The sequence below is a fragment of the Botryllus schlosseri genome, chromosome 13, assembly GCF_051294905.1.
Source record: "Botryllus schlosseri isolate E-star chromosome 13, Bs_hap1, whole genome shotgun sequence".
Lineage (NCBI taxonomy): Eukaryota > Metazoa > Chordata > Ascidiacea > Stolidobranchia > Styelidae > Botryllus > Botryllus schlosseri.
In genome coordinates this window covers 8,208,370-8,217,799 of record NC_137248.1, presented here as the reverse complement: position 1 = coordinate 8,217,799, position 9,430 = coordinate 8,208,370, and the positions used below count along the sequence as shown (strand labels likewise).

General features: G+C 41.6%; 1 pseudogene; it reads right to left on the bottom strand.

The window, feature by feature from the left end:
- Positions 1-281: 281 nt before the first annotated feature.
- LOC145454588 (kinesin-like protein KIF6 pseudogene) lies at positions 282-3,083 on the bottom strand (annotated as a pseudogene).
- Between the last annotated feature and the right edge of the window lie 6,347 nt (positions 3,084-9,430).

Here is a 9,430-nt window from a genome sequence, read left to right as displayed (position 1 = left end):
TACTTTTATAGTTTTGACTCGATTCAAGCGGAGTCCTTTTCAATCACCAAGGATTCAAGTCCGAGTACGATGGAATGCCGGTCTTAGCCGTTCGAATCTGGAGTCATATGACTTGTCCGAGTCAAACGCAATGACTGGAGTACAAGTCACCAAAACAATCGCGACGCGAGTCGAGTCATTACAACCATGTGATCAGATACACCCTGATAAAATATTGCGTTTCGATATACACTCAGACCACAATCGCTATCAACATCGATTACGATCAGAATCCTGAAACGTTTACCAAGTTAATATAATATATTTGCACAAAAAACAATACTGATAGTACTGAAACGTTGCCTACTATACTCAAGCTCTACGAATACGAACGGGTGGAAACAAACAAATAGTCTAGCTATTGCACAGTTAACCTACAAATTGTTGTGTCACGAGCCACCAGTGAAAGCGAAGCTTGGATAGCTGAGGGACAATATTTAGTGCCACTCTAAATGATTGGCAATATTTATCTCCTCCCCAAATGCCCTCATAACTGGTTACAGAGGTCCAAGCCAAATGTAAGAATGATTGCAATGCCTGTGGAAAATAATGACTTCAAGACCCTAACATTGATTTCTTTTTCTTCTTTTTCTTCGTTTTCTCCGCTTTGTCTGTTTTATCAGTTTTATCCACAGCAACGGCAAATTGTTTTAGCTTCTGGTAACAATATTGTATGCGCAACGTGCCATCGACCACCTCGAGCTCTTTTTCGCTCTCTTCAGACGCCAAATACTCGGCAACTAACTGGGATAATGTTTGCATCTCGCTCTCAGTGAGTGGTTCCTCCACTTTGGTAGCGGTTGCATCTCTGAGTTGGTCCCTCAACTTACGGTTTTCCTCCTCGAGTCGCGAAACGACAGTGGCAAGGTCTGCCGCTTGGTTGATAACTGCCCGATTCTGAATTCTCGCCACCCGTTGCCCGAACTGGCAAGTGGACAATGTCTCTTGGATGTTGTCTTTTTCAACGCTTAGCGTTGCTATCATACTTGTTAAACAATTGCCTCCTAAGCTGCCTTTCAGAACAGTCGTAATCATAGTGTTTCTGTATGGCACGTGGATATGTTTCTCGTGCGGGTCCCTGTATCCTCGTTTCTTCTTGGTTTTTTGTTTTTTCGTCGTTGCGTCCGTTTTTCCTAAGGCTACTATAACCTGTTGCAAATGATGTAAAGAGAGATTGATGTTTCGCGCTTCTGCTAATAAGGACCGGTCTCCATGATGTGATTTCCCGACTCTTTCGGATCCCGCTAAATCAACGAAATTCAGCTTCGAAATCCTAAACTTTGTCGAACCTTTCTCGTCTTTGCATCGTAACGCCATTGTAAACACGCAGTGAGACCTTGATGATGCATCGTTCACGTAAGTTTCAGCTAAGACTCTGTTTTGACTTCCTTTGATAAAAAGCTCCATCGCGTCTTCTTTGCCCTTAACTGAATGTACAGAAAGGTTAACAAGATGGAGCTTGTTTTTCCCGTCAGTTCGACCAATAACTTGCACCAAGTCATCAAACTTTGTAACTCTCCTACCCTCTCGTGTTCCGCTCAATAAATCGTAACCTACATCCTTATAAATTTCCAAATAAGATACTTCAATTTCAAAATGCCCCCCTTCATTATCCTTTTTTTCATTGAGTTGGTCAAAAATGTAGCATATTGATCGTGGCATTATTCCTCGATTTTCGGAAATCTCGGAGTCGAAATCTTCGCCGAGGATGGTGTATGTTTTTCCTGTGGCGGTTTGTCCGTATGTGAATATTGTACCATTGTATCCAGAAAGGACGTTTTCTAATACCGGTTTCGCTGTTATTTCGAACACCTCCTCTTGCGTCGCGTCCTGGTCAAAAACTTTCCTGAATAGGAAGCTGTGTTTCTTTTCTTTCGGAGGGTTGTACGGATTCACTTGATACAAAGGCAATAAGAAGTCAACAGATTCCCATGTAGGGTTTCCGCTTTTCGAGTCTTCTTCGGTAGGTTCTTCGGGGCCAGATTGATGTACCACATATTTGACATCATCTACACCTGTAGGACGCATCCTACAATAAGTCTGAATAGCCTGCATTCTTAAACTGAAATAAAAATATACTTGTCAAAATTCAAAGCTGCGATAGCGATGAAAATGATTTCTAGTATGGGCCTGAATTAGTAAACATAATCTAAAAGCGTAGATACATGACTGCCATATTCCCAACGTACTGGATTTTGGCCCTGCTTTTCCTAAACAACTCGTAATATAGACATTAGACAGGCATGGCGCCTTGCTTACAATCCAGCAACGTAGGCTATATAGCAGCGGGAATAATAGTGGTAGTTGCGGAAGTCCTTAGAGTCCTAAGACAACCAAATCTCTTGAGATCGTGAACCCGAATCATTGTAACCAGAACTCGCCGTCACTTTAGATATATGACTTGATTGGATTGATTTTCAATTGCTTAGTTGACGTCGTGATACCAAAACAACGAATGCTCATTACAACACTGGCGTTCTTCCATAGCTTCTGTCGGTGCAGTACGAAAAATTCTATAGATAATTCTCAATCTATTACATGTATATAGCCTATATTACAACTACGGAAGCAATTGGTCACGTAACCAAAACATTGACTGTGACTCATGCCCTCCCACTCCATTCCTCTCGATCTGTAAACTGTTGTCACCATTAACGACGGTGTGATCCAAGAACACTTTACTACTCTCATGTCGCTTTATTTTAATATACCAACAATCAATTTCATCACGAGAAGCTATCGGACAAATTGAAACGGGGCATATCGTGCGATCTAGAGCCCTTGACCTATCGGTGGAGAGTTGATCATAAACTGCCGTAAGCGATAGCCTATCGCAAGTTTTCCGATGAAACATGTTAACTTTATATATTCTCCATCCATAACGACTACCTTCAAGTTGGCATATTCTCAAGCAAAATCCAAGTATAGCGTTCGAATCACAGAATGCGTAATAACTATAGCCGCAAATTCTCAAGATCTTTCGGGTGGATCTCGGGATTACACTCAATTCTATATTCTGTTTTTAATTAACCATGCAGAATGGAAATTCGCAATCAATCGCAGACAGGAAGCGAAATTATATCTGATGGGTATGTACTACCAAAGACCTTCCCGATCTGTAAAGAAGTATCATCTAGAGAAGGCTATCGCGCCACACATGCTCAGTGCTCACACAAAAGATATCGGTGAAATATGATCCTGTAGCCATTCAATTGCAAGATAGTAGGTTATGTTGTAATCTCAACAAGTAATCCCATGTACCGAGGCAAAAGACTTCCTGATTTCTAAGGGAATGACATGTCCACAAAGTTCGCAAACTGCGAAGAATAAAAAAATGACGCGTATTGATAGGAGGAGACTGGGTAATCGAATGTTCACTTTTCACCGCGCAAAATTGGTATTATGTATAACCATAGCCTAACCATGTTTTTAGTAGCCCATGGTATAAGTGTATAACACATATTCTGCACAAGTCCTATACGTCCTTTCCTATATGTGAGTATTTCTCGTGTCTGCTCTACAGTCTACTCATAAGATTGACATTATTCGAATTTCGAAAAAATCACTTCAACACCTTGCAGATTGCGTTCAGCAAAATACCTGGTAACATGAGTTGCCGTATACCGTCATTATTTCTATGATTTGTTCTTATTTTTGACTTGTGTTCATACTTTCGGATCTGAGGCCATGATTATGACTAGAATCGGGTCAAAGTGATGACCCCTTTTCTTAGTCATCAGCTTACCAGAAAATTCCGAAGGCAGTTGATATTAGGGGTCCGTATACAATGAAAATATGAGCATGAGACACAATAGCATGCGATACTTTAGTTGGGCATGCGACAGGTGAGCATGTGGCTAAAATTTGGGGCCTCGGCAGGGTATGGTCTCTAGTTAGATTGAGGAATGGGTTAAGGGTGGCTTTGGGGTTATGATATATAGAAGAGTCGATTTCAGGATGTGGGTGGGGGCGGGGCCTACGATAACTTACGGCCTTATATGGCGCATTCCACTTGCAATATCGGGGAGGCCGACGTTCGCAAAACAGACATCAACGATTGCTTACGATTTCGCTTCTTGCAACCAGGTGCCTCCATTAAGATAAGTCTAGCAAAGCCGTATAACAGACGAAATTAGTACTTTCCCAAAGTTACAATTGATAAGTTATGGTAGGCCCCGGTGGTGTTTAAGGTAAGTTTTGAGGTTGTTAAATCACATGCTAACTGTCACATGCTGATCTGTCGTTTTTCATTGTTTAGCACTCTCCTCATATGTCAGGCAACCGATATTAAAACTAGGTCAAGGTGTTTTTTAGTCATCAGTTCACAAATGTCGCGATTTCTCGTCACGACATACCATGGCGAACCTCCTCATTCCAATTTTAGAATTGTTCATATCGGTTCGAACGCTACAGAAAAGACACAGCCAACGATGCCATGCCCGAGAGGTCCCTAAAAGACTAACTTGGACATTACGATGTGATCTGTTTCACAATAGCAATTTACAAAGGTTTTAAATTGCTATGATTTCACTGCGTAGATCCGCGACGTCGTTTTATTGTTGAACTTGTTTGCATACATAATACCATAGTATTTTATCCCGACTACAGCCATGTAAAACCAATGAAATATATATTATATACCACTGTATAATGCAGCGGTTCTCAACCGGGGTCCGCGGAGCAATTTCAGGGGGTCCACGAGACCTCTAAATTTTGAAAATGGTTGATAACCTAATTAGTATTTTATTTTTTTAATTTGAGAAAGCATGAGGCAGTTTCGCACCACAGCTGGTAAAACCTCATGACTCACATCATCGTAATAATAATCGTCTGACATGGACTATCGTAGGGTGGAAACTCAGTTTCATTGCGAATTTTCCAATAGCCGGCTGATACAAACATAGTGCTGTTTAGAGACGTTTTGTTGGGGTTTGTGGGAAAAAATATGGATATAGTAACGTCAATCAGGGTGACTTAGTAATGTCTGTGAAACATTTTCGATTTGAAGTTGTCAGTCTCATCAAATTAGTGAAGAGTCGTTTGAAATAAAAATTTCCGAAGTATTTCCATAATTTGTCCCAATGCAGGGAACAGCTTGTTGGAGGTTCAGAACTTTAATAAACAATTGAATAGTATATCCATATTGAAATTAACCCGAATATTTCGGCTGACACTCGTCATAAATCGGACAATGATATACCTGATCTTAAAGCTCGGCTAATAGATTTGGCGCATTCTTATTGCGGATGCCCTATATCGACAAGGCTTGATGAACAAGGAGTGTTTCGTTGCTATCAAAGCATTACGCTCCAACCCTAAAATTCATATGATCAGTTATATTGATATGCTGCAGCCTTGTCTTGGTAATGTTTAGTTGTTCAAGGTCGAAAATGTTTGCTCGTAAATATATATATGTAAACCCGAACAAAACAAGTCGTTTCATAACAGTCTTTCTCTGGTTGGAAAACTTGGATCCATTCTTTGGAGCGTATAATTTGTCTATACTTTTAGATTAGGATTTCACTTCGACGGTAGAAACTCTCTGCGGGCCGTCGCGGGCCGAATCCGGCGCTAAATGCTGGAAGTGATATGTTTATAAAATATGTGTTTCTTCATTTTGGTGCCATGAATGTTGCGATCACACGAAAAGTATCGTCGGAACCGTTTTGCGTTATTATTGCATTAGCCTCTTTGCGGAAATGGTTTTCGGCATTCCTCGTTCATATTAAAACGAAGACGCGGATTTTCAAGACACGACCAAGTACTTCAAGAAATACATCAGCAAAAGTAGCTTTGAAATAATAAATGTCCACTAATTTATACATGAATAGTATGATGTTATCTTCAAGAAAAATCATTATTTTGCTGTTTATCACAAGCCTACAGTTCATATTTGTACAAGGCAGATGAAGGTTGCACCATAATAGAGCTAAAATTGAACTAAGACTTGAGGGGGTCCGCGAGGGTTCGTGACGGTCAAAAGGGGTCCACGAAGCCACTGGCGTAGCAGCATGTGCTGCCGCCCCTGGCTCTCTTGAAAATGCCGCCCCCTAGGTAGACCTCATCAAATTTCGACATAGATTGATGTTCCAGTAATCTTGTCAATAGGAATAATTACAAATAATATGCCGCTTCTCAGCTTCACCGTCTCGACGTTAATGACGCCAAAAATAATAAAAACAAGAAATAGCGAACGAATGTATTGTACAAATAGAAAATCAATGGCCGCCTCAAAGCAAAAGCAGCGATAATATCCTCAAATTCAAGTTTTTGAACGTAGTCTCTTTCTATAGACAGAATGGATGGAGCTGGTAGCCGATCATTATTCATGAATCATGATAGAACTAAATATACAAGACTTAATCAGTTTGAGCTTTGAGAAGCTCCTCACACAGCTCGCAGTTGAAACACCAATGTTCGGATAATGTTTCAGACACGAGCATAAATACGGTGTCGAATCAAGTAGCTTTGCATTAAACTACCACTGTAAAACATCAAACGTTGTTGCACTACGATCAAACGTGGTTTCACTGCTCCGCACCAGCCTCTTAACCCTTTTAAAATCTCAAGTTGAACAACTTCATATGATTATAACTTAATTTGTGTTCGTCCTAGAGCAGTGGTTCGCAACTTTTTTTAGACACGCCCCTTTTAGGATAGTGAAAAATTCCGCGCCCTCGCATCGTCATATTACAAGATCCAACCGGGATGCTAGCAACCCTAACAGATTGTTTGATGGCATGGAAGGTTATGACTGTTGATGAGAGAATTCAAAAATAAGAAACTGGGTCTATATATAGAGAAACACGCGATAATTGGAGGTAAATCGCGCATAGCGCGAAAAAAATTCATCTGACCGATTCTTCGCGCCCCCTCTTAAGATGCTTTCACGCCCCCCCCCCCCCCCCCAACGGGGGCGCGCCCCCCAGGTTGAGAACCCCTGTCCTAGAGGCCTCATATTGGTTTGTACGAAAAGCTAGCAATCTTCTGCTTTATATGATCCCTAATTCAAGGTATAAGGCATGAAAATTATCGCAACTAACTCCAAAAAGTCCACCTCGTCGTCATAAGTGCTTCTAAAAGCGCTGGTGAATAAATTGTGACTTTCGCTTTGCAGCAGCGCGTGGGAATTCAAAAATCCAAATATATCATTTAAGTGATGAATGCCGGTAAACCTAGTTTCAGCTTCAAGTTTAAATCTGTCCTATGCTTGAAACATGCATCGTCTAAATTCTTCAACAACACTGAGGCCAGCATCTTCTGTTTGTTCGCCAGACATTCTCCTTTTTCTGCGAACTCTCCGAACAATCGGCCGTGACGGCTATTTCGGAGTGATTCCATCGCCATGTTAACATATTAATTCGTGTTTTCGGAATCAGCGCGACACTAGCTTTCGATTGAGACCTGTTTGATTAAATTTTAGGTGACGGGACGCCAGCTATAGGACTACCAAGCACTCTTCTTTTAGCCGGCTGTCTACACGCCGCGCGAGATAGTGTAATGGTGATGCGTCCGGCTTCTTGATCGGTAGGTTGTGGGCCCGATCCCCGGCCGGGTCAGACCGAAGACTCGAAAACTGGTATCCGCGGTTATCCCGCTAGACGCCCAGCAATCACGGAGGGGAAAAAAACGGGGTGCAGACTAGATGACCTTACTATAAAGTCCTTATCGCATCTCCGTCTTCAAACCATCACGATGATGCAGGCATCTCTCTCACTGTGCAGCCTCATTTTGCCGCCCCCTTGGAGCCTGCCGCCCCTGGCGCAGAGCCAGAACCGCCAGGTGGCTGCTACGCCACTGCACGAAGCCAAAAAGGTTGAGAACCACTGGTATAATGTATATAGATATATATCATTGTGTAAAACACTCAAGATATGTAGAAATATGACCTCCCGGCTTATATTTATAGTTATGGTTAAGATTCTGGGCAATCAAATTTGCATATTCATCGTATAAGAATTCGTTTCTACGAGTGGCAGAAATCGCATTATAACTGATCCTGCTACATTTTTTCAGTTACCGCTACTTTGAGCCTAATGTTTACTATTAAAAGCTGTTACAATTGTTACGCAATACGGTGTAATCTAATTGAAACAATTGGAAAATTAAATGAATGGTCGGATGCGTCATAATATATCAGTTTCCTGGGTCAACGCTGTCCAGAACTGTGGTTTGCACTGTAATCATTCAACAAGTTTATGGTCAGGATATTTTTCAACAACTAAATGCAGTGTCGAATTTCTAGATTAGAATTGTCATAGTTATTTACGCAGCAGGGTATTTGAGGAAGGCATAATCTCAGATGGAGTGATACCGGTATTGAAATGAAGTACATCACTCTATCGTATCGGCATGAGCTTGGTGATTGCTCTGGTCATGCTGCGGCGTTAATGCTGATCTCGAAGGCATCTTTGCTGCAGGAATGCAAGTCCAGTCCTATAAACCTTACAGACAAAGGCTTCCGTTGACGAGCGCTCGGGAGTGTACGATTAGCATCCTTGACAGCTTCTCTAATGCGTGTCTCGTGAATATGAATCAGGAAACCGCTCACAGTTAGTCATGGGTTTCGGTAAAATGTTTTGAGACTACAAACGCGCTCTTAACGCATATCGTGGCTGAGATGGTGCTCACATGCAGGAAGCAATCGGACATACCGGAACGTACATGTTTGATTCGAATTAGCTGTTCCAAAGGCATACCTAGTCTGGCGCTAAAATTGTAGAGATTTGCAGTTGTCGACCATAGGGGGAATGTGTATGGCATGGCAGGGCTAGTTGCGGTCGTTCATTTCGTTAATATCAGCAAGCATTACATTTTGTTTCTACAAGACTGATGCTGCTACAGCTACATGCTCATCATGTGCCTACTGATAAATCAAATTGACGAATTCAGAATGCAGGTGTAGTAATTCATGTCCCGGGTGGAAAAGCCTATATATTCGCATTATCCAGTGACTACCGACATGACCTTTGGTTATCTCCCGAGGTTGCATTACCATAATTATTTGCCCATTGACTTTATAACCGTAAAATAATATCTTGAATCGGAGATCAGCGGGTGCATGCTGGATAAAAGAGTGGTTGTGCCATGGTTGGGTTAATCCAACTTCGAGCATTCGCCATTAAACGTGCGAGCAAGCCTAACTTTGAGCCTTATTCTTCTGAACTATTAACAGCTTTGCAAAGTTAATAGTTGAACGGAAATCGAACGCGATGCAACTGAGTCATTAGTAACTGAAAGTGTCACAATCTCTCTTGGGTTTTGATGGTCGTCATTTGATATAATCGTTATCTGAATGATTCCACTGGACACGAATTGTTTGTCTAACATCCCATGATTCAAAATCAAGGTAGGGAGCATGCTGCAATAGGGCCAGGGTAGATTGTAGAAG